The sequence below is a fragment of the Dipodomys ordii genome, unplaced genomic scaffold (assembly GCF_000151885.1).
Source record: "Dipodomys ordii isolate 6190 unplaced genomic scaffold, Dord_2.0 Scaffold27, whole genome shotgun sequence".
Lineage (NCBI taxonomy): Eukaryota > Metazoa > Chordata > Mammalia > Rodentia > Heteromyidae > Dipodomys > Dipodomys ordii.
In genome coordinates this window covers 16,281,047-16,305,799 of record NW_012267243.1, presented here as the reverse complement: position 1 = coordinate 16,305,799, position 24,753 = coordinate 16,281,047, and the positions used below count along the sequence as shown (strand labels likewise).

General features: G+C 39.4%; 1 long non-coding RNA gene across 1 annotated transcript in view; it reads left to right on the top strand.

Annotated features, from left to right (window-relative positions):
* LOC105985181 overlaps window positions 1-15,844 on the top strand; it is a 168,168-nt gene extending 152,324 nt beyond the window's left edge. The window contains exon 3 of the long non-coding RNA XR_001175035.1: window positions 15,755-15,844. This is a non-coding gene — a long non-coding RNA (uncharacterized LOC105985181). The remainder of the gene's footprint in view (window positions 1-15,754) is intronic.
* Window positions 15,845-24,753: the final 8,909 nt, after the last annotated feature.

The window sequence follows — 24,753 nt, the reverse complement described above, 5'->3', positions numbered from 1 at the left end:
AGAAAAATCTATATTCATGTAACTTTCTATTAAAATTGTCCATTTTATTGTTAGTTATTGTTAAGTACTTACTTGCCTGAGTTGTGAATTAAACTTTATCGTAGACCTAAATGCATAAGAAAGAAACATTATAGTATTTATATGGGTTCGTACTTTCTTGGAAAGGATTTCCTATGGGTAAAGGGTACTTGACTATAGAGGGATTCTGTTTCTGCTTTCTTCTTTTTTTTATTATACCCTTTAAATCAAGCGTTCCTGCTCTCTTTTTTTGGTGGGAAGGGAAAGTCTGTTCCTGATGCCTGTGGCAGGTCCATGTTGCTGGCACATTGTTCTTTCTCCAGTCAAATTCAGTAATCTAAGCATCTGGTGCATGGTAGGTGCTGTTGGGGTCACAGGCATGGTGAAGCAACAATCCCTTGTCCTGACCCTGACAGATTTTACACACCACTGCTAGCTGCCTGGAGAAGGCAAAACATTCATTTTTCTCTTCAGCCTCATGTCCTTTAATTCTTTGTGTGACTCAGAGCTGTTGGCTTTAGATTGCTTAGAATTCTGGTCCCCATTTTACTAATAAAGAACACTGAGGCATGATAATCCAGGAAGAAGTATTTTATTTATATGTCAGCAATGACTCTGCTGAGTTAAACTTTTATTATTTGTGTCTACTCTGTAAGACTCTGCGTCTTTGTTGTTACTCATTATTCCTTTGTGTTCCCCTGAACTTGAATACTGTCACATAGTTAATTAGCACTTCTGAGCATCAACCCCACATTCATCGTGTGCATGACTCTCAGTGCTGCGTAGCTTATTTGGCTCTACTAGAAGAAGCAGTAGATAAGCTTCAGTGACATTGCAAGGAGGGAAGAATCCACTTGCACCAGAGTCCTATCAGTCGTTCACTCCCATTTTGAGCACTGTCTCCTAGCATGTGGTGGAATTTGGGAAGATCCTAGCTTGAGTCTGATCCTCCTTCTTGCCTTGGATCTTCTAATTCTTGCCTCCCTCCATTGAATAGAGCTCCATGGGAAGGACCACAGGTGCTTAGTTCAGCAGTTTTTATTTTCACCTAGGCAAATTGTGAACGTGATTGGTATTATGCCACCTCTCCCTCTCCCTAATTTAATGTAATAAATTCATTTTCTATATCTATAACATTAATATAATACTAATATCTTATTCATATTGTTATCATAAAGTTCATTTTATGTAATAAACTTAATGTAATATGTTCATATTATGTAATACATCCATATTTGGGTTGAATTTACCATTTTTTTCATTTCCCTAAGAGAAAATAAAATGTATTAATTTTTTTCCTTTATTTCCCTAAGGGAAAATAAAATATATTAATCCTAAGATACTCTTCACAAACAGGTTAATTTTTAATTCTGGGGTGCCTCATTTCACTGGTCACTGTGCATTAAGTACCAATGAAGGATTCTGGAGATTTTCCCCAAGTTTTCCCAAGTTTAATCGCACAGATATTAGTCAGTTATTACTAGAGACAGGGTAGGTCCTTAGATGCGAAGATAAACTAGATGATGTTTCAGAACGGTCAGACAGCCAATGACAAACGATCCTCCTAGTCTTAAGACATACTTAGCATTCTTGATCTTATCTTCCCATCCAATATCATCCCTCTTTTTTTTTTTCCCTGGAGTTGCTCTATGGTTTAATTGAGAATAATGGGAATTGATGTTTCTTTATTTCCTATGAAGCAGTCTCAATCCTAACCAATATTTTTGCTGAACCTATTCTATTGTTATTTTCAAAATTAATTCTGAGTTGCTTATTCTTCAGGCAATAAATGGCTGACCTGCAAGGTTTTTGATGTAAAGGGAAGAACATTAGAGCTAGGTGAGGAGCTTCATGGGGTGGTTTGAATATGTCTCTCAAAGTTCCTGTGTTAGAAGGTTTATCTGTCACAGGATAGGTTTTATAGATGGAATCTAGTGATTAGAACCCAAAGATTCTGACTTCCTGAATGGAATAATGTCATTTACTCAAGAGTAAGTCATCTCAAGCAGTTTGTTAGAAATGACAAGTTCCATTCCTTCTTGCTTATTTGCTCATACTCACTTGTACCTTCTCTCATGGACTGAACCAGCAAGGAAGTCCTCACTAGATGCCAGCATCGTGTTCTGGGACTTTGCCCCTTCTAGAACCAGGAGAGCAATTTTTAATGTTTATAAATGATCTAGTATATAGAGTATATAGTGTTCTTTCACAGCAACATATAACAGAATCAGTGAGCCTGGGGGACCAGGCCTCCATCCTGGCTTGTTGCTGGTTATCTCATGAGCTTTTCTGTCCAGGCTGACTTTGAACCTTGATCTTCTGGATCTCAACCCTCTAAGTAGCTGGGATTATAAGCATGAACCATCAGTGCTCAGCTAGCTATTTTCCTCTTTATCTCTTTAAATACATGAAGTTATGAACATTTTTGTGAAAGTCAAATAGTCTGAGCCCTGTAATTTACCTTATTAATGAAAACTTTTTTAAAATTACAATTACAGCAAGACAAATCCTATACTAAATAACCACCACATCTCAGTGGCTTATCAGTGAAGGTGTGTGTCTCACTTATAGTACAGTTGGAGATGGCAGGTATAGTCTGGGAACTCGGGGTTGGGGGTGGACTGCTCTGGCAGCTGGCATCGTCACATTCCAGAACCAAATATCCCACTCCACGTTTTCACTCCACCGGAAGAAAAGGGAGACAGGCAGAGAATTTTTTTTTATAGGTCCACTCCTAAGAGTCCATTTGTCACACTTGATACTGACCCTAACTCAGTTACGTGATTCCAAATCTGCAAGGTACTCAAGAAAGGTATTTGAACTGCATATCAATGACGAAGAGAAAATAAGTGTGGTGAAAAGACTAATGGAATTGAGTAGACCCTCAGTGGTGATTCTGAGAGTCAGAGAAGGGACATCGTGCAATCCTAATTCTTTAATCGACAATTGTGACCCAGGTAAATAAAGTGCCTGCTCAGAGTCATCTTTTATCAACTTCTTATCTGAAACTAGATCTCTGGTCAGTGTACTTTCTGGCATTCATACAGTAGAATCATGAATGCCAGAATTCTTTGGAGAAAAGCCTACTTGGCTCTGGTTTAAGAACAAAGTTAAGATATTAACCTTATTTTTTTAATGGAACTGATAAAACATAGAAGAACTCTGAGTTCTGAAGAACTGTTGAAAGTCACTGACTGTGAAAGAGCACAGAGTGAGCTTTTAGTGAGAGAATGGGGGTGGGGAGGAGAAGGAACCATTAAGAAGCGTCAGCTAGACACCAGTGGCTTATTCCTGTAATCCTAGCTACACAGGAGACTGAGATAGGAGGATCACAGTTTGAAGCCAAAGGGGCAGACAAATCTGAGAGATTGATCTTCAATTAATCACAGAAACAGAGGTGTGGCTCAAGTGGTAGAGCGCCAGCCTTGAGTAAAAAGCCAGACAAGAGTAACCTGATTTTTCTCTGTTTCCTAATTCTAAGGACAGCTAGCATCTGGGGTAAAACTGAAGAAGGAATCATCTGTTTGGGCCTCTGTCTCTTCTGTGTTGCCCATCTTTCAGCATCGACAATTGAACTGGCATTACCCCACGCTCTGTGCAGACAGCAATGCCTTCATTCTGTTTCCTTATCACCCTGTGTCCATCCCCAGACAATTATAGGTTTGCATAGTGCTGATTATGACATTCATGGTCTCCTTTCGTGTGAACCACACAAGCTAAGTTTTCTTACAGTTTTATAGATGAGAAATCAAATCAATAGATAGAACTAATTACTGAGTGCCTAATATGTTCCAGATGCTTTACATATATGATCACTATTTATACAACTTTACAAAAAATAGATCATTCCCTTTTAAAGTAGAAGACATTGCCATCATAGAAGTTAAATAATTTTTCCAAGATGAACACATGGATTTTAAGCTTAGGCTTATCTGGTTCTAACATCTATTTTCCCATGATGTATAACAATAATAATTTTTTTTGGGTCCGGTCGTGGGGCCTGATCTCTGGGCATGGGCACTGTCCCTCAGCTCTTCAGCTCAAGGCTAGCGCTCTACCACTTGAGCCACAGCGCCACTTCCAGCTTTTTTCTTTTTGCTTATGTGGTGCTGAGGAATTGAACCCAGGGCCTCGAGCATGCAAGGCAAGCGCTCTACCACTGAGCCACCTTCCCACCTTTTACTCTCATTACATTTTTATTTCATAGTTTTTTTCAGAGAAAATTCACACTTATGGTGAGATATGTAGAACTGTAATGTCTTAAACCCTGTGAATGATTGTGCTAATATAATTTATGAGTTGGTATGCTTTTAGGTGCAAGTTAAGGAAAAAAAGACAAATGATACAAACAACAAGCAAACAACAAGTTCATTATTTTCCCTCAAGGAGAAGCAGAAACAGAAAAGTCCTAGAGTTGATTACGTTAGTAGCATGGTAATGCCAGCAAGGTCTGGCACACAGCTTAGAACAGCTCCCAGATGGCACCAGGTAGCCCTCTCACTGCTGTTGTAACAACTTCCAGAGGCAGAATATGAAATGACCAGCCTTAGAATAAGAGTAGCTTCCCAAGGGCCTCATGAATAAACTTCCCTCAACCTCTCTGTCAAAACTGTGTCACGTACATGTCTTAACTAGTAACTTCCCAAGGGGGACGGAGTTAGCATGTTTGACTCCATCTCTTAGGGCTTTACTGTCCCCTGAAATTAGCTTATTAATATATGAACAAAATCAGGCTCCAAATAGGAGAACAAAGATCAAAGGGAATGGCTAGTGGGTAGAGGGCCATAGCACGAACATATTCAGACAGAAAGACTCAGTAGAATATGAACGGAAGTAGATTTCAAGTTCGACACATTGGTCTCTTGCCTTCTAATCAGCTCTGCCCTGCTCTGAGACTTGTTATAGAAATAATTATTATAAGTATGAAAGAATTTTACATTGCTTTATGGCACCATTTTGAAACTACAAAGATTCCAAGTTGACTGCTGTCAGGAAAACTAAAAGGCAAAATAGGACTCAGTCTTCGATGGGCGGGTCTCATGCAAGTTGTATCATAATATAGTTGTTGGCCTCCTATAGTTCTCTTTCAAATTCATTATGGAATCTCCACTTCAACACATTTTCAGAAGAGAACTTTCTACTTAGTCCATTCCATCTGGGGTGATTCTTTTTGTTAAAAAGCTTATTTCTTATTTTAACTTGAAGTTGCTAAAATTAAGGTTGTTGTTTGTATAACCAGCCACGAATGTGCTGTGTAGAAAAAGAATAGTTTTTGTAGTCAGATAGACTAGGGTATCTCAGATTTGTCAATGACTGGTTAGAGGTTTGTGAACTAGACAATTGGATTGAAATCCTAAATATGCCGTTGATTGGCTTTGTAAGGAAAGCAATAAACGCATCCTCTTTTCTCCCCATGTCTCTGTTTTCTTTCCTACAACATGAGTTGTCTAGTGCTAGCTACTTAATGAGGTTGTGTCAGTACATGAAAAGTTTTAGTGAGTATTGTCATGAGTATAAAAATTAGCCATCATGACTTATAAGGAAAGATTTAAATTCTCTACGATGCAGTATGCACGTCTTTATAATCACTAAACGAGGGCATGGTACAAAACTCAGGGACAGGTTAGTTCTTTCTAGTTTACTTGCCTGAAGTGTGCTATTAGGCTCTGAATGTTCTTACCTCTCCTGAATTCATGTTGAAACTTCATTCCTGGTGGCCTTTGGGAGGGGATTAAGCCCCCAGGGAGAACACAGACTCCTCCCGTCCAGAGGATGCACAAACAAGCTGCTCTCGCTGGGCACCACTAGACACTGATGCCAGGGCCTTGATCTGGGCTGCAAAGCCTTTCCCTTCTCCTCAGTAGGTCTTCATGAAGCTAGCGGGGAGAAACTCGCTGGATGGGTCTTACCTACTCTTCCTTGTTGACGCCCTTTTCTCATTTTACCTATGTGTCTGAAGAGAGAAGCTCTCTCCGAGTTCTGGCCTCACCACCTTGCATATTTCCCTGTCAATTAGACAATAAACTTGTCCACAGCAGAGTTGAGTCTTATGCCTTCTTTTACCTGTAGTGTGCAATTATGTGCACAAAATTGGTGCCCAACACATATTTATAAGTGAGTTAATTTTCCTCTCTGTGGCTTTATTTGAAGCCCTGAGTACCCTTTCATACACCACGCAGCATTAACTATTGCTATCATTATTATATAACAAATATAACCTGTACAGCTTATAAAATGGAGAGACAAAAGTATCTAATTATTCTGGGGTGTTCTTAGTCTTATACCATATTAAATGAAAAGATCCATCCATTCAGTCCATCCTTCTCTTCCTAATGGATGCGGAAGGTAATTTCATGACATCAATTTAAAAAACAAAACTAAGTGAGCCTTATAACCTTTTATTCACCACTAAGATTCAAAGTGTACTCTTAGTTTTGGGGATCAGGTGTGTGTTATCAGCCTTGGGATGCTAGCCTACTTCCCGCCTACATCTTGCAGATCTAAGAGGTCCAGTCTGCACCATGGCTGTCCTTGGCTGCGTAGAATTCCACCTTTTAATCTCCAGGACCTGGGAACATGGCATGGTATGTCAGGTTCTACTTCCCTAGGAAAGAGATGGAACCCTTTTTCAGTCAGTATGTCCCTTCCTGATGCAGAGAAGGAAAAAATTCCAAACATTTTATCTAAGGAGCCAATAGTTTGGAAGCTTCACTGAGCCAGTCTCCGTTGGGAACTAAATTTTTAAAAATCTGATGAGTTGACTCTTGCTCTTGCATTTGTAGGGCTTAGATATCTGTGTAAACAGCCTTTCTCACGACCACTTGGCAGTTAACTTTTGGTCAGGAAAAGGAGATTCATTCGAATGTTTTTATTTCCCAGTCTCCATCCTCACCCAAGCCTCCCTTTTACTGACCTTTTCCTGAACTTTTCTGGAGAGTATAGCATTTGTTTGTGGCTTTGTTTTATTCTTGGGGCAAAAGTTTTGGGTCAGCTGAGATCAGTTCTCATTTTCTCTAAATGCCCTCCTCCAATTTCAATGCAAAAACTTCAACAGAAATATATTGGTCTTAGTTTTCATTGAGATCGTCCTTGGCAAAGGAGACCAAATTCTAATCCCTGAAGGACACTTAACTTCTTAAATAAGGTTTTATTAATTTTTTTGAAGAACTTCTACTCAGTCAGGTATTGGCTCCTATGCTGCTAATTCTGACTCTAGTAGTTTGTGGAAGTTCAATGTTTTAGGAAACTAAAGTTCAATAGGTTTAGGAAACTAAAACTATATAGTTTCAAAACACAGCAAAAAGTAGTGTCATAGACTAGATAATCAGAAAATAGGTAATTCAGAAAACATGGGTTTGAGTCCTGATTGAGCCATTTCTTGTAAACTTGGGTCAATTCCCAGGTCCCAAGCTCTTCAACCCAGTAAGCACAGGACTGATGATATTTAAGGCACCTGTAGATTTCCAGTTCTCAGGATTTAATTGAGAATAACTAAGGGGAAATCCAATACACCAAAACAAATGGAAGGATGTGGCACTTCTTGGAGAACTCAAGATTTTCATTGTGGCTAATTAAGCAAGGGACACACACACACACACCCCTCTTTATTGTAAAGGTGATGAACAGGGGGGTTGGGTTGCAGTTACATAAGTAAGGTGATGAGTACATTTCTTTTTAAATATGGTTACCCCATCCCTCATTTTCTCCTGCTTACCACCCCCTACTCCTCCCCCCTCCCAGTTGTAAAGTTCATTTCCAATATAGTGTCAAGTGAGTATCATTGTTGCACTGGATCATCCTTTGTCCTACTTTGTTGCTGTGATTCCCTTTTCCTTCCTCAGATAGGATAAACATATACAAGACAAACAGTACAGAAAACTGAAACAGAAAAAAAGAAATAACTGCATAAGGACATAATAAGAACCTCTTGCTTCCAATTCTTGGGGTTCATGTTGGTACACCTCATTATATATGGTCTTATCACTTAACAATTGGACCATTGAGATCCCCTGTTAAGAATATCATAGACATATTCTAGTTATTAAAATTGAGGGAAATAATGCAACCTACTCTTCTTTGGATCTGGTTTACTTCGCCTAATATAATTTTTTCAGGTCTTTCTATTTCCTTATGAATGGGGCAATGTCATTCTTTCTGATGGAGGCATAGAATTCCATTGTGTATATATACCACATTTTTTTGATCATTCATCTACTGAGGGGCATTGGCTGGTTCCATATCTTAGCTATGGTAAATAATGCTGCAGTGAATATGATTGTACTGGTAACTTTAGTACGGACTTGTTTGTGATCATTTGGGTAAATGCCCAGGAGTGGAATTGCTGGGTCATAGGGGAGCTCTATGTGTAGTCTTTTGGGGAACCTCCATACTGCTTTCCAGAGTGGCTGAACAAGTTTGCAGCCCCACCAACAGTGTAGTAGCATTAGGAGGCATGTTTTTAATTACCAAGATTGTTGTGATGCCAGAGAGCAATAGATGTCTGAGCACACCAAAGTGGGAAGGAAGGGATCATAGGAGCCACAGTGGTACGGTCTCTAGCCATGCCTTTTATAGATGAGAAAATGGAGCATCAATGAGAAGCAGCATCTTTTTGCCTAAAGTTATCTGAAAAAAATCTCTGGAGTTTTTTCTTAACCGTTTTTACTTTTACACTCCCTAGCCTCACTTTGCTATGTTTTAGTTATTCTTTATAACGCATGCTGTCAAGGTGGTGTATTGAACAATTTCACTACTTAAAAACTCTGTTCAAGGCAAACTTGTTAGGCTACTCTCTCGTCTCCCCATTGGGATTGTCATTAAAAACCAAGGGCAGTGTGTTTGATGGTACTTGTGTGTGCCCCAGTGGTTGAAACGAGTGTGTTTGATGGTACTTGTGTGTGCCCCAGTGGTTGAAACGAGAGAAGAATTTAGAATACTACCTGCGTAAGGTTACATGAATTTCAAATCTGTGTGTGTGTGTGTGCGCGCACGCATGTGTGCATGCACATACATGCATATATGCCAGTGCTGGGACTTGGCCTCAGCCTCATACTGGCCTTTGGCTTTTTCACTCACAGATGATGTTTTACAACTTATGCCTCCAGTTCCTCAAGTAAAATTTATTTTATTGGTTCCACACATATCAATTATCTAATACGTTCCAGGCTAAAATTTTTTTCCAAAAGCCACTTTACGTAGCCTTTGTATAGCTTGAAAATTGAGTTGAGTCATTGGTTATAGGAAATCTGTGTACAACAGTAAGGAAAATAAGTATGCAGACTTGGCTATGTATATACTCCCCTTACCCCCCACCAATTTCATCTGTTTCTAATATTTCTTAATGAGGACAGCACATCATACTTTGGCAGGTGTCACACTAGCTTCAGTTTGTTTTTTGGAGTTTGTCCATATGGAGATGCCTTGAGTGAGTGCACATACGTCTTTTTGTGGGACGTCTTTTTGTGGGACTGGTATGCATGAATGCCTCCGGCCAGGTTCTGCAATGGAGAGTGTGGTCATTTTTAGAACCTTCTCACTTGCCTGAGAACAAACATATTGTTTTTGGACCTAAACTCCAGGTGAGTAAATTTGTCATAGCTCTAGGAAAGAGATAAGAATCTGATAAACACTTGTGAGATTCTAGTGCATGCAATTTTACTGCTTGAAGAGCATTCCTATTTACCTTAGCAACAATTAGCTTCTAGGAGGAATTTTGTCCAGGGATTACCACCATATATTAGTTTCCTAATCAAAACCTAAAGTTAATTTGCCCACATTCTCCTAAATAATAAAAACTTACATCTTGATTTTTGGATTGGGCAAATAATTAAGTCAACAGAATTGAATTCAGCTGCACAAAGCACGTTCCCTCACTATCCATTCAATTTCCTGGAGGCAAGTCAGGATGCACCTTTAAAAATAATCCCTGTAAACGTGATGTACAGAGAGGTTACAGTTAATATAAGTCAGGTAATGAATGTATGCATCCCAGTTTTGGATGCATCTTAAGTAGAACAAGATTTGGTGCCAAAGCAACTTGAGTTCAATACCAAGTTCATCATGTTTTAGCAGTTGCACTCAATTCTTATTTTCTTTATCTGCCTTGGATTCTCCACAGTTACTTTATGTAACAGACCTCCTCTTCACAGCATTTTCTGATAGTGTTCAAGCCACTCACAGAGTAGACAAACAATACCTATAAGTAGGGATCAGTTCTTCTTGACACACTTCCAAGGCTTTAAGCTCTGAAACTCCCTTTTTTGGCTATAGTGTTTTATTAATGTATCCAACCCTTTCTTCTTTTACGTTCTTTCTGTGTCTGTGTCTGTCTCTTTCTCATTTTCAAAAAGCTATTTTGTATATTTTATCAAAAATTAATATTTTAATTTCCAGAGATATAGTTACTCATTCCTTCTCCTGAATATGTTTGTTTTTGCATCTAACCCTGGCCTTAATCATTGCAAAAGCCAGACAACTCTTTTTTGTCTCTCTTGAGCTCTACTTTCAAACTTGAAAAATACTATCATACATTTAACTGTCCAAATTCTAAGTATCTTTTATACTATGTCTCAATTTGGGGTGGGATAAGTCTTCCAACTTAGTTCTTCAAAATTATTTTGGCTATTCCTATCTTTTTGGCTTTCTATAGAGATTATAAAGTTGTTTTTTACATTTATAGGCATACATTCATACACACAAACTGCCAAGATACTTATTTTTTCCACAATATTTCATTTTCTAGTATGCATTTGTCATCTATCCCATTGTATAAGTCTTTCACTGTTCTTAACACTATACACTTACTCCTGGATAATTACTTTTTTGTTGTAATTTTATAAATTTAGGCTTCTCCTTTTTGCTGGTATAAAGAAATTCAACATAAATTTATATATTAATCTAATAAATGTCTGAACTCTATTTTTTAATTCAGAACATTTTCATTTTTGCACATTTCTGCTATCTGAAAAATTGACATTCAATTTCTCTCTTTTATGTCATTTTCTTTTATTTTTTCTCATTTTATTGTACAAATGAAGGCATTCAACATAATCTTGAAAGATTAATGGGAGTTTCCTGGAAAGCTCAGTACTTTTCCACTGAATATTATATATGTATATATATATATATATATATATATATATATAGTTTAATAGATACTTTTATCACACCAAAGAAGTTCGGAAGTAGTGAATTTTGCTGAATAGTATTTCTGCATCTGTTGTGATAATTATATTTTATCCCGTGATCCATTAATATTAGAAACAAAGCTTAGGTACTAGTATTATGCTTACATAACATTTAATAGCACTTTATTTGGAACCTTGTATCTAAACTCATGGCTAACCTGTACGTTGCCCTTTTTGTAATACCCTAATTAAGATGCCCTATCAAAATTATACTGAAGATGTAAACGGTTTGGGAAGTGGTCACTCAATTCTTGAGGACTTTATAAACATTAGGATAGTTTCTTTCATTAATAAATTTAGAGCAGTTATATGCTTGCAGTAAAATTGAGTAGAAAACGCAGACTCCACCTGTATCGCAGTACTCACACATGCAGAAACTCTGTCTGCTACCTACCAAAACCCATGCTGGATTTTACAACAGGTGAGCCCTCACTGACCTGTCATTATCGCTCAATGCCCAGGGTTTCATGTCGTGTCTAAAACTCTGTATGGAAGAGATCATGAATATTTTATTTACTTGGGAAAATGCTAAGGAATAATATTATTGGGTCATATGGTAAGAACATGCTTAATTTTGTAAGAAATTGTCAAACTGTCATCCCAAAGTGGCTGTACCATTTTTGTATTCCAAACAATAATAAACTATAATTCCCATTTTGTCACCAGCATTTAGTGTTGTCAGTGTCTTGAGTTTGGCCACTCAAAGAAGTCTGTAATGGCATCTCATTGCTTTAATCTGCAGTTGTCTAATGAAAATTGTGTTGACCATCTCTTCATTACTGAGCGCTGTACATCTTTAATGAGGTGTCTTAAGATTTTTGGCACATTTTTCCATCAGGTGATTTGTTTTCTTATTGTTGAGTTCTTAGTGATCTGTGTGTGTTTTGGATGACAATTCTTTACCAGATGTGTCTTTTACAAATAGTTTCTCCTAATTTCTGCCCTTTCTTGGTAGTTGTGGGGCTTGAATTTCATCTTGCTTGCTTTGCTTGCTTGCACATTTGGTTCTCTACAACTTGAACCATGCTTCCAGATAAGCTTTTTGCTGGTTATTTTTGGAGGTAGAATCTTGTGGACTTTTCTGCTCCAGCTAGCTTTGAATCAACATCTTCTATAGCTCAGCCTCTTGGGAAGCTAGGACTATAGGTATGAGCCACAAGAACCCGGGTTATACCTTGTCTTTTATTTCTGTTATTACTGTCTTTGGCAGAGCAGAGAATTTTATTTCAAATAAAATTCAGTTTGTCAACGATTTCATACATTATTCCTTTGGTATATTATTTAAATCATTGCCATTGTTTAGTATAATTTTGGATAAAATTTCTCATGTTAATATTCATTTTCTATTTTAAGTATTTGTTCTCTGCTTTTGATGTTTCTCTTTTATTCTATGTTAAAGAAACATTTTTATTATTTCTATTTTCCTTTGCTAATGTTAATGATTATATATTTTAAAATATTATTTTGCTGCTCACCGTAGATTACAATATGCATTCATGACTACTAAAAATTAGTAGCTTTACTGCTTTGCTGAAAATTCAAAGATCTTAGAATATTTTGTCATCTTAGCATAGTTTATCTTTAAATTATAACTTTAACCTTCTGCCTTTTATGCTCTTCATGCTGTGATCTTATATTTTTTAAATCTACATGGCATGATAAGTATAGTTTGATATTGCTAATTTTTATCCACTTATATTCCTATTGTATTTCTCTTTTCTTTCTGTTACTTTGATTATTTGACATCCCAAATAACTTCAAGCACATGTCCTGGCCCTCAGTATTCAAAGACTCGGAGACAAGAGCAGAAGAATCCAAATGTGTAGAGAATCCCCATTGGTTGGACAAGTGTTTACTGTACCGACAGTTGTAGCTTAGCAGTCATTTTCCTTTTAGTTACTTAAGTATAGTGTCTGTTGTCTTGTTGAGATGACAGCTAAGGGTTGTTCTATTGGTTTTCTAAGAGTATTACACATTTATTCTCTGACTCAGATTTTCTCTTAGTTTCTGATTTTCAGCAGTCTAAATATGCTCTTCTGTGTGTGTGTGTGTGTGTGTGTGTGTGTGTGTGTGTGTGAGACTCTGTATATGTGTGTATTTGTTTGCGCTGTTTGGTTCTGAAGCAATTTTTGAGACTGTGCTCTCAGTCTACAGACTTGTCCCTGTGAAATGACCCTTCTGCAGACAGATAATCTATCTAAAATGCAAATATCTCCATATTATCCATTCATCCCTTTCAGACATTACCAGACTCTTTTTTTAATTTAATTTTATCTTATTTGTGAACATACTGTACAGAGGGGTTACAATTACATGGGCAGGATAATGCATACATTTCTTACCAAGCATTGCAGCCTCCTCCTTTGTTTACCCTTCACATCCCTTCCCAGCCTCCCCCCTCCCCCCCACCCCCTCCCCCCCACCCCCACTGACGTTGTAAAGCTCATTTTTGACATGACAACTTGTACTTCTCATTGTTGCAACAGGTCCACCTGTATCCTTAAACAACTGGTTTTTCCCCATCTCCTCCACAAGTTATACTGACATCAAATATAGTGAAAGCAGGGGTTATACTGTGGGGGAGGGACATACAAAGCAACAAAGAGATAATCTTATAAATGTGTTAGAAACACATGCATGAAAGAAAAAAACATTAAAAGACATATCTAAGGGTTCATTTCCTGACATCACATTATCTGACCTTTTCCGCTTGACTCATACATATACTAGATATTGCAAATAAGGGAAACCATGGGACCTATGTTTCTTTGGGCCTGGCTTACTTCACTTAATATAATTTTCTCCAAGTTTTTCCATTTCCTAACAAATGGGGCAATGTCATTCTTTCTGATGGAGGCATAGAATTCCGTTATGTATATATACCACATTTTCTTGATCCATTCATCTACTGAGGGGCATCTGGGTTGGTTCCATATCTTAGCTATGATAAATAATGCTGCAATAAATATAGTTGTGCTGGTAGCTTTAGTGTGGTCTTTTTTGTAAACATTTGGTAAATGCCCAAAAGTGGGATTGCTGGGTCATAGGGGAGCTCTATGTGAAGTCTTTTGAGGAACCTCCATACTCTTTCCAAAGTGGTTGAACAAGTTTATATTCCCACCAACAATGAAGTAAGGTTCCCTTCTGTCCACATCCCCTCCAGCATCTGTTGTGTTAGAGTTCTTGATTTTTGCCATTCTAATGGGGGTGAGGTGGTATCTCAATGTTGTTTTGATTTGCATTTCTTTTATGGCTAGGGATGTTGAGCATTTCTTCATGTGTCTATTGGCCTTCCTTCTTTCTTCTTCAGAGAAGTTTCTCTTTAAGTCTTTAGCCCACTTATTTATTGGGCAGTTGTTTCTTTGAGGATTTGTTGTTGGGATTACCAGACTCTTTATCCCATATGATAAGGCCTCTATGATCAGACTTCATTTCCATTTCATCCTTGTTTTCTGGCCTTTCCTGAATCTTATCTTCTCCTTGGCCAGTGGTGGGGTGTCTGTCTTAGTCCCATCTTCAAGCGTTCACACTGCTTTGCTTTGTTCTACCCTCTGACTGCAGTGTTCTCTCTTTACCTCTACTCACACATACATCTTCATCCAGGTAATGTGCTACCTGCTTCAAAATTCATCTTGGGAATCAACTCTTCCAGGAAACCTTTCTATGGCTTTAGACTAACCAATCAAACCCAATTGGGCCTCATTGTAGCTGGTTCTGCTTTCTACTGCAGATACCATCACTGATTACCCTAAATACCAAGCTACTCAAAAGATGGAACTGGAGATTTCTATGTTTTAATGTCTTGGCATTTTAAGTCAGTACCTGTCATACTACAAACAACTATTTGTGGATAAGTTAGATAACGTGAAAAAAAATAGCCTCCACTGAATATCTGGTTTTCCTCCATATTAATTGTCTTTACTCTGTATCAAGTGCCAAGCCAAGTCTTTGATCCTTGTTAGATCCTCTTCCCTACAATGACCCAACGAGATGGGTACTATAATCATTCCCATCGTTTATAGAAGAAAGAATGGAGCTTTAGTGGGGTTATAGACTTTGTTTAAAACCACACAGCTGGAAGACAGCAAAGCTAAATTTTATACCCCACACTATGTGACTTGAGGACACAGAGGCCCACCCACAAAAGTGCACATCAATTCACCCACCTGCAGATACCTGAAAGCAGCTCTTACAACTCACCATGCTCTAGACTTCAACACTAAGAATATGTTATTACCTGTAGAGCAATATTTGTGGAATGTGATAACCCTTACTTAGTAAATGCTTATCAAATAATGAAAAGAATAGACAGGAAAATAAACTTTTTGTCATGTCTGGATTTAGCTAGCTTATTTCTGAGTTAACCAATATTCCTGAGACATTATGAGACTGGACTGATTTAGATAGCTTAAAATAAGGAAAGGTAATTCGAATTCTCCTCAAGATCTAGGTATGAATTAGACTCTTGGGTACTGTAGGCCCTTTGGGTAGGCTACTGTAAGTGGATTCCTTCGGCTTGCTGAATGACTATAATTATGCACATTCTATAGGTGCAAGAAAGAGCCAAATGTGCTAAGCGAATACAAGGAAAGAAGACTTGTCACACAAGTCCACGGTGGCTCGCCAGAGTTAAAGAATTTTCCAGTAGAGGCAGCGCGAGTGTCAGGTGGCCTCAAAAGTCTGCTGACTACCAAGGGGCAGCGCTTCCTTCCCCCAGCGGCTCCTCGGCGTGGGGAGGAGGAAGCTCGCAGGCCTGCCGCTCGCTTGTGGACAAGGTATGCACGGAACGCATCCTGATAACCTCACAGGGAGGGGGACACTCAGTTCCTGAGCAGCTTTTTGGAGGCAGCTTCATCCTGCAGTCTGGGAGCACGTGCCTTGGCTTCCAGAGCCAATTTGGGGAAAGGGATGGAGGGGGGTGGGTGCTCATCTTTGGTCTTCGGGGGGCACTCCCTCCTTTCCATTCCAACATTACTCTCCTCAATTCAGAAGATGAGGTCGATAGTCCAGATGGGAGCTGCTACCTCGCTGGTATGAGTACAAAAGGCTTGAGGTACCCGGAGCCACGAAGCACATAGAAAACTTGATGACGTTAGGTATTATGCTGTGAGTGTCAGGACAAAGGTTTGTTGCTCCAGGCTGGTGCTCTACCACTTGAGCCGCACTTCCACATCAGAGCGCAGGGGTAAATGTAAGTTGCAAAGAAAGCACCCACTGTTGCTTGGAACAATGCCTATGACAAAATCAATCATGTCAAAGAGTCTTGTTAATGTAACAGTAGTATGCAGAATTTAGAAATTTAGGCTGATCCTGAAGGAAGAATGAAAATAGGTTTGGATGACTAGGAAGAATGCATTTTAGGTTTCCTTTGTCGGAAAGAATCAATTCATGGTGCTATCTCCAATGGACACAACACTTTTCAAAGCACTTTTCAACGTCATCTGAGTTTTATCTTCAGAGTAGCCTCATGAAGAAGATAGTGATAGAATGCTTTTGCCCAGGTGGAGAAAAATATATGCAGGCGTCTGTCCAATGTCGATTACTGTTGTCCATAGGAAGACAAGGTGGGACTGGGAACTGAGCCTTATTCTTCTAGTTCCAAATCATTAGTCTTTCTACTGCAGTGTAAAATAACACTCAAAAGTCTCCCAGTGTGTTTGGCTATACTATTATATTATATATGTACTATTATATGTTATTATTATACTATACTATTACTATACTTTCTCCATTTGGCTACACCTTAGACGCAGCAGTGAGTTTGCAGGGCTAGAGGGATGTTGGATTGACGTAGAGCTCTTCTGTAGCGGAAGCCACTTAGACTTGTCTCTGGAATTGTAGTTATTAAAAAAATTACCACTATAGATACATCCTCCCCCTGCTTTCCAGTGCTGCCCCATAATGAAGCCTTGCCCTTCCGGCTTCCATGGGGTGGGGGAATATTTGCCAACAAGTAATTTTTGAGCACCGTGCTGTGCACCATGAAAAACAGAGCAGAAGCTTATTGCAAAGTCCTTGTTCCTAGGAGCCAGACATCTAGACTAGATAAATACACATACAAAAATCCATGGAGCCACCTCTCTGTGTAAATAGAGCTCTTCAGAGAAAGGAGAGACTGGAAAGCAAGAGCAGCTGCAGGCAGCTGCAAGCACAGGCGCTCCTTAATGCAAGACAGACGCAGATGAGGAATTAAGAGGATTGAAGATGGACGGCCCATGCATCTAGCTGAAGGGACAGCATTCACAAAAGTTCAAGGACTCTGGAGGCCACAGGTGAGGCTGGAGAGACTGGAGCAGGAGGGAAAGCATTGGCTCTTCCTTTTGATTGGAGACGCTCTGAAAGCCAGGCCACACTGGAGACAGCAGCTTGTCTTTGGTGATGGCACGGCAGGCTGCCACCCCTCTGAGCTGTTGACCAGGACCGTCCTGAAAAGGGCAGGTGGCCCTGTGTGGATGTGATTGTGTGGTGAATGGAGGGGAGTTGTAGGGGAGCAAGAGCCAAGAGAATAAGTGCTTTGGATGGGGGGGATGTAGGTTTCTACTGAGCACACTGCCTCGTGGGCAAGGGCTCGCACAGGATACATTTCCTCCCTTGATCTTCCGCAGGGTGATCTCTGCCAATGAGCTTCCTTTGGGAGATCTCCTACTTTCTCTTCTCTTTGCTACCTTTTCTTCTTATGGCATATTCTGTATTTTTAGCTCAGGCAGTTGCTGTGGCAACCACTAGAGTGGAACATTTTGTTTCCCAAGAACAAATGCTTGCTTAAATATTCAAGCAATTTTCTGTTGTTCAAAGGAACTGAGATTTCTAGCTTATTATTTAGAGCATATGAGTGAAATTGAATTTTCTCTCTTTACTTCTGAAGGTTCACAGTGTCCATACTTCTTCACGGTTGAGTCGAGGGGAGGTCGGGATGAATGTGTGCACCCAGTGTGCAAATCCTTTTCAAAGAAGGTGAATAAGAAATAATTTTATGATATTTTCCTCCAGCTTACATCTTTTGAAGAGCAGAGCAGTGAATGGACCAGACGAGAGGGATGGGAGTTCATTTCTTCACTTCTTCCTTAGGTTAGACTCTTCTCTAACCTTTCAATAAAGAGGTCTGGGCCTCTCATGTCTAACTTACCTCAGTACTGGCACTGAAAAACAGCAGTTGGTTCAATACTTTGACCTTTCCCACATTCAGGAAATTGTAGAAAGCACCTTTACTCTGACCTCCACCCACAAATGCATTGGGCACATACATTGTATTTTGTGAATTACCACATACCCTTGTTTTGGCATCTGTGATTTAGAGCCTATTCATGTCCAGATTTTTTTCAAGTGAGGTAGAATGTAAGAAAGGATGCTCTCCACATCTATATGAGGAATTCTTCATGTCAGATACACAAATTCAGATGGAAAAGAATTATAACGTTAGTTTTGTTAACCTGGAGTTGAAGCTTAGTTTTCCCTTTCCTTATAAGTGACAAAATGAACAGTCTGATAGTGGCTTTGTCACTATTAGAAACCCTATCTTATTGCAATTGTTGAGGAGTTGCATTAAAATTTTATGCCTACTCATCCCCACTTTGAAACTATGGTAGTTGTAGACATATACCAATATTGTGTTTACTGAATTGATTAAAAAATGCATGATGCATATATACTCATATCAAAATTTTGATTATGAATATTTTAGTACATTCAAATATAATTACTTCCCTTTGTAGTAAGTTTTAGTTCTTATACATTTAAAACTATTATTCTCAGGTCAGTAGGATTCCCAGGGATCCAAAGGGATCCATGACACACTGAACACTTCACAGCTCTTCACCTGCAGCTTGCCCTTGTATGTTGCTAAGTCTGCTTAAAAAGACAACTCAGCTGGGCACAGGTGGCTCACATCTATAATCCCAGATACTCAGGAGGCTGAGATCTGAGGATTGCAGTTCGAAGCCAGCCCAGGCAGAAAAGTTCCCTTGTGACTCCTAACTCCAATTAACCACTCAAAAACTGGAAGTGGTGCTGTGGCTCAAGTGGTAAAGCTCTAGCCTTGAGCACAAAGATACTCAGGGACAGAGCCCTGGCCATGAGTTCAGGCCCCACAACTGACTGACCAAAAAAAAAAAAAAAGACAGTTCACTGATAGAGTTATGAGAGAGCCATGTTTTTGAGTAGTATGATTTGGATCTTGTCATAGAAGCCCTGGCTTCTTTTTTGAGAAGCAGGGAATTTTTTCTGAAGGAGCTGTTGGTGCTGATTCATCATTGCCTAGGAGCTATTCTGCATTATGTTTGTGGCCTTTGAACACCACGGTGTTGTTGGTAATTCAGAGAGAGCTCTGAGAAAGATATAACATCAGGTAGGATATAATAAAAGATCAGAAATCCGATGGTTATTTCAAGCAAGAAGAGATTTAATATAAGACAGTATAGTCTGGGCTGATGGAAAGATTAGAAAAAACTATTACTCACTTTCTAGAAATCAGGAAATGTAAGATGCTCCAGGAGATTATTGCTGATATTCGTAGCTACTCCTAGGCTAAATGGTGTGGTTCACAGACACATAGAAGCTTCAGGACAGTGTTACGTTCCCTCTCTGCTGAAATACATACAACTTCCCATCGCTGCCTTTGGAACCTTAGTAGTTGCTTCTTTCAGATCTTGTCATCTAGCCCAGAACCTTGCTTTTGGAGTTCTGGGAAATGTAGATTTTCAGATCTCGAGACTCAGGAAAAGCCACACAGAAATGGGGGTAGAGCACCAGGAAAGAGTGCTGACCATCACAGACAATCCAGTTCAAGGCCTCGTTGAATGATAGTGCAGAGAAATGCAGGCGGGCATGTTGGTCTGTCTGAGCTCTTCATAACCTTGATTTTGTGCCTTTAGGTACCTCATAACTTGTTTTTATGAAACTCAATTTCTACATTTATGAAGATTTAGTTTTAAAATTAGACCACATTGCAACCAAGTTTCCTTTATTCCTGAATTTCAAGAGCTTTGGGAATGTGGTTCTTTGGAACTCAATCACTTAAAATGAAGGCTGACTTCTCTGTTTGTGAGCACTGATGAATGAGCACTCCATTGGAAGCAGAGGCTGCCACGCAAATGGACCGCAGAAATCCTGAATTCCTAAGGACCATTATGCTCCATAGAGATGTTGTATATCTTCCCTCACCAATACGCAGTAAGAGAATGATCTGGAGATGAGCTTTCACTAACCCAGGGCCTCTGTATGGTGTACGCAATCCTACTGAGACACCGATTAATGTTGCTCCTGCTTTCTTGCACCATTTCCTCCACTCACTCTACCTCTCCATCACCTTGTCAAGTGGGGGAAATTATGTCAAGAATACACCTATGTCAAATACCACCAAAAGGTCAATCAAAACAGTGTGGATTAGACAAGGGACATGTTGCTGGGGCTCCGTGGTGAGCTACCCGCACGCTGAGGAGGCTCCAGTGAAGCCTTTCGGAAAAAGTCCCGCTCTGACACACAGCAAGCAGGGCTGGGAGTGGGGGTCACCGCTGCTCAGGAGGCTGGGCTCATCCTGTGGGGAGCATCACATGGAAAGTTGAGAAAGGTAGTTCTGAAGAGTCGGTATTGAATCCTGAGCGTCCTCCCTCCAAAGTGAAAAGATTATGTGCAGCTGAAGGCTTGGAACTTAGTATTTGATTCCATGTGTATAGAGAAAAGGCCTTGATCGCCACAGAATGTCAGCAGTTGTCTCCTCTGGGTAGAGGTAGGGAAATGTTGTTAGGGGCTTAGGCTTCTTAAACCTTCGCTATGTTGAGAAGGGATTAAACTGACTGAGTACAAGTGCAGGTTTGAAGTTCTGCACTTTACGTAATGTAAAGAGAAAAAAATCAATTAAATTCACTTTTAAAAAGCACAAAATTGACCACTTACATGAAAAGATCAATGCTGCAATATCTTTACTTAAAATATGGTAATAAAACACATGTTGAGAGGACATTTTCTTTCTCTGTGAATCTGAGTAAATTCCTTAGAACATATAAGATTTGGGTGCATCATGATGGACGTGCAGTCATTTAATAAGTAAGGGAAAGCTAGTAACAGAAACCTTTTATGTAGAAACCAAACTTTGAGTTCAGGTTTAAAGTTATAAGGTGAGGGGGCTGGGAAGGTGGCTCAGTGGTAGAGCGCTCACCTTGCATGCCTGAGGCCCTGGGTTCGATTCCTCAGCACCACATAAGCAAAAAGAAAAAAGCTGGAAGTGGCGCTGTGGCTCAAGTGGTAGAGTGCTAGCCTTGAGCTGAAGAGCTGAGGGACAGCGCCCAGGCCCAGAGTTCAGGCCCCACAACCAGACCCCCCCAAAAAAATAAATAAAGTTATAAGGTGAGGGACATTATTTGAGAAGTACAGAGCAGCCATAAACTTAATGTTCATGAATCAAAAGTGCATACCAAATAAGGTGTCTTTAAGACAGAAATACACATAAAACAAAGTTACCTATTGATCAGTTGACAAAAATATTGTGGCCAGAGTTTTGTAGGAACCTAACATTGTTTCTTCTTGGAGCAATAGGCCATTCTTTACTAACTCATTGCTTAATGTAACGTCGTAGAACAGAACTTCCACGCATAATGGGAATTGGCTGTATCTGTCACCTTTGAACTAGGCAATGGTATCAATAATACCCTATTTTAATGACTGTACTATATATGTCAGGCATTGCAGTAGGTGTGAGAGATAGCGATGAAAGAGAGCCGGCGTCCCTTCTCTCAAGATTGTAATAGGTCATGGGAAACGCTGATTCTCGTCTGCTCATTGCACGGTGAAGAGTGGGAGGGAAGGGAGTGGTGGCACCGTGTAGGAGAATGTAACAGAAGGCGCGCATCTACGGGTAGGCCCTCCTGTTTCCTTGGTGCACAAGAGACTTGGAGGCACAGAATGGCAGTTTCTCCCTGACTCCCTCTGCCCACTGAGCACACCCGCCACGGGGGCGGGAAACGTAAGAGGTTGGAAGGCAGGCACGGTGAGTAATTTCACTATAAAGGGAACCTTGATTTGTGAAGATTCACTTTAAATACTCCAGTGGAGAAAAGCAGTGTCAGGAGCTACTGAAAATGAAGACAGGGAGGATGAACCTGCCGCACTTCCGTGTGAGTGGCAGATACACAAGGCCGGCTTCTAGGTGTTTCCATTATTCACAGCTGTTGGAGGACAAATCTGCGACATGAATGTGAGGTAGCTATGCAAGTGAATTTTAGTCTCTAAAATAGGGAAATATAAAAAGAAACATTTTTCTTTTTTCCTTCCCCTCCCTTCGTTTCGCAGCTTTTTACTTTCCTTGGGACATGGTTTCTCACTCGAGCTGTACTCAATTTTTATGATTAAGTTATCTTACCTTCCCATTATTAAGAATAAGAGAAAGAAGAAAAAAGCAAATTGAAAATGGTTTTCTCTCATTTTACTCTCATTTTCTAGAGATTTAATTTGTTCTTGGTAATGGGTAACATTTCCTCAGCAACCCTGGCTCCTTATGTACTAGAAACAGAAAAAATCTATAAGAAAAGCAGCTGTTTTCTTTATTATTATGAATATAATAGCACCTTCACTGAACTTAAAGGAAGAGGCATTTTCCAAATCTAGGGTTTAGGCCCCAGAGAAGCAGGGAATGAAGAGTTGAGGGAAAAGGCAGTTTCCCTTAGAATGGCTGCAGACCTTCGTGACAAAGCAGCCCCTTTCCACGCCACCTCTTCAGGATTCTTGAAGAGGCACAGACTCTCGTCACCTTTGCTAGTGGTATGCGTGCCGGTTTTGCTTTTTTGTGTCAGAGAACCCCTTACTGCTTCAGAAAGGTCTTGTGTGTAGAATGCTGTCCTACTACTTTGTTCTATTTTAGAATACAGCAGTCCCTGGAGTGGGTGGCAATGAAGCCCCATAGATTTATTGATGGGAAACAAACCCTTGAGAGAGAATATGGTTTGTCCAGTGATATCAGCCAGTGAGTAACAGAACTACATTAAAACCCTGTTAGAGGTAATAGAGCGCGCGCGCACACACACACACACACACACACACACACACACAAAGACAAGAAAATATCCCCTGAAACACTAAGAGACAGAGAAAACAGACTTTACCAGATAAGCAGATAAACACAGGAAGAACAGAAGGAAACAAGCCCCAAATGGGAAATGACATGATAGAAACTTTCACATACTTCTCAGTTCTAACACAAGAGGCTCAAGTCTCCGATTAAAAGACATAGAGTGACTAGTTAGATCAAAATGAAAGACCCAACCATCTTCTGTGTACAAGAGACATGTCTAACTGACAAAAACAAGGATTTACTCCAGGTGAAAGACGGAGACAAAGTCTTCCAAGCAAACATTCTTCACAAACAGGCCAGTGTAGCAATACTGATATCAGATAAAACTGATTTCAAATCAAAATTAGGCAGAAGAGACAACAAAATACCAGCAATGAAAATTATGAATTACCTAACTGCATTGATCAGCTAGACCTTACACTGATAGAATATTCTACCAGCAACATCACAACCCATGGAACATTCTCCTAAATATACTGTATCTTAGGTCACAGAATAAACCTGAACAAATTCAAGAACATCAAAATGATTCCCTATATCCTGTGAGACCACAATAGAATAAAATTAGAGCTCAACAGCAAAAGCCATTTCAGAAAATATTTAAACTCAGGGAACCTAAACACATGGCTGAATGATCAGTGGGTCCTCGAAGAAATAAGAAAAGAAATGCTAAAACTTCTAGAATGCAGTATAACCAGACACACAACATATCAGAACTTTGGGACACCGCTAAAGAAGCAGATTTATAGCTATGAGTGCTTACATCATCAAATTAGAGAAATTTCGAATTAATAATATATTGATTTACCTCAAGCTCCTAGAAAAATAAGAACAAGCCAAACCCCAAACCAGTAGGCAGAAAAGTAATAAAAATTAGATCAGAAGTTAATGAATTTAGAGACTAAAAAAAGTAACTATACAAAGTTGGTTTTTCACTCTGGAAAGCAGTATGGTATTTCCTCAAAACACTAAACATAGAGCTCCCCTATGATCCAGCAACCCCACCCCTAGGCATTACCCAAGCAATAACAAACAAGGCTACACTAAAGTTACTAGAACAACTATGCTTATTGCAGTATTATTTACCATAGCTAAGATATGGAAGCAACAGAGATGCCCCTCAGTAGATGAATGGATCAAGAAAATGTGGTATATATACACAATGAAATTCTACGCTTCCATCAGAAAGAATGACATCACCCCATTTGGAAGAAAATGGAAAGTCTTGGGAAAAAATCACATAAGTGAAGTAAGCCAGGCCCAAAGAAAAGTAATAATTAATACAGTAATAATTAGTATATGTCTCATTTGTAATAATTAGTATATGTCTAGGATAGTTTTATCAGAGCTAAGCAGTCCCTTAAGCAATAGCTCAATAGCTATGACAGCATAAAATGATGCTAATTGAAATGAATCCAAGATATGGAAATGAGAGTGTGGGGTTTTTTTGGGGGGGTGTTTTATTCATGTACTGTGTGAAGTTATTTC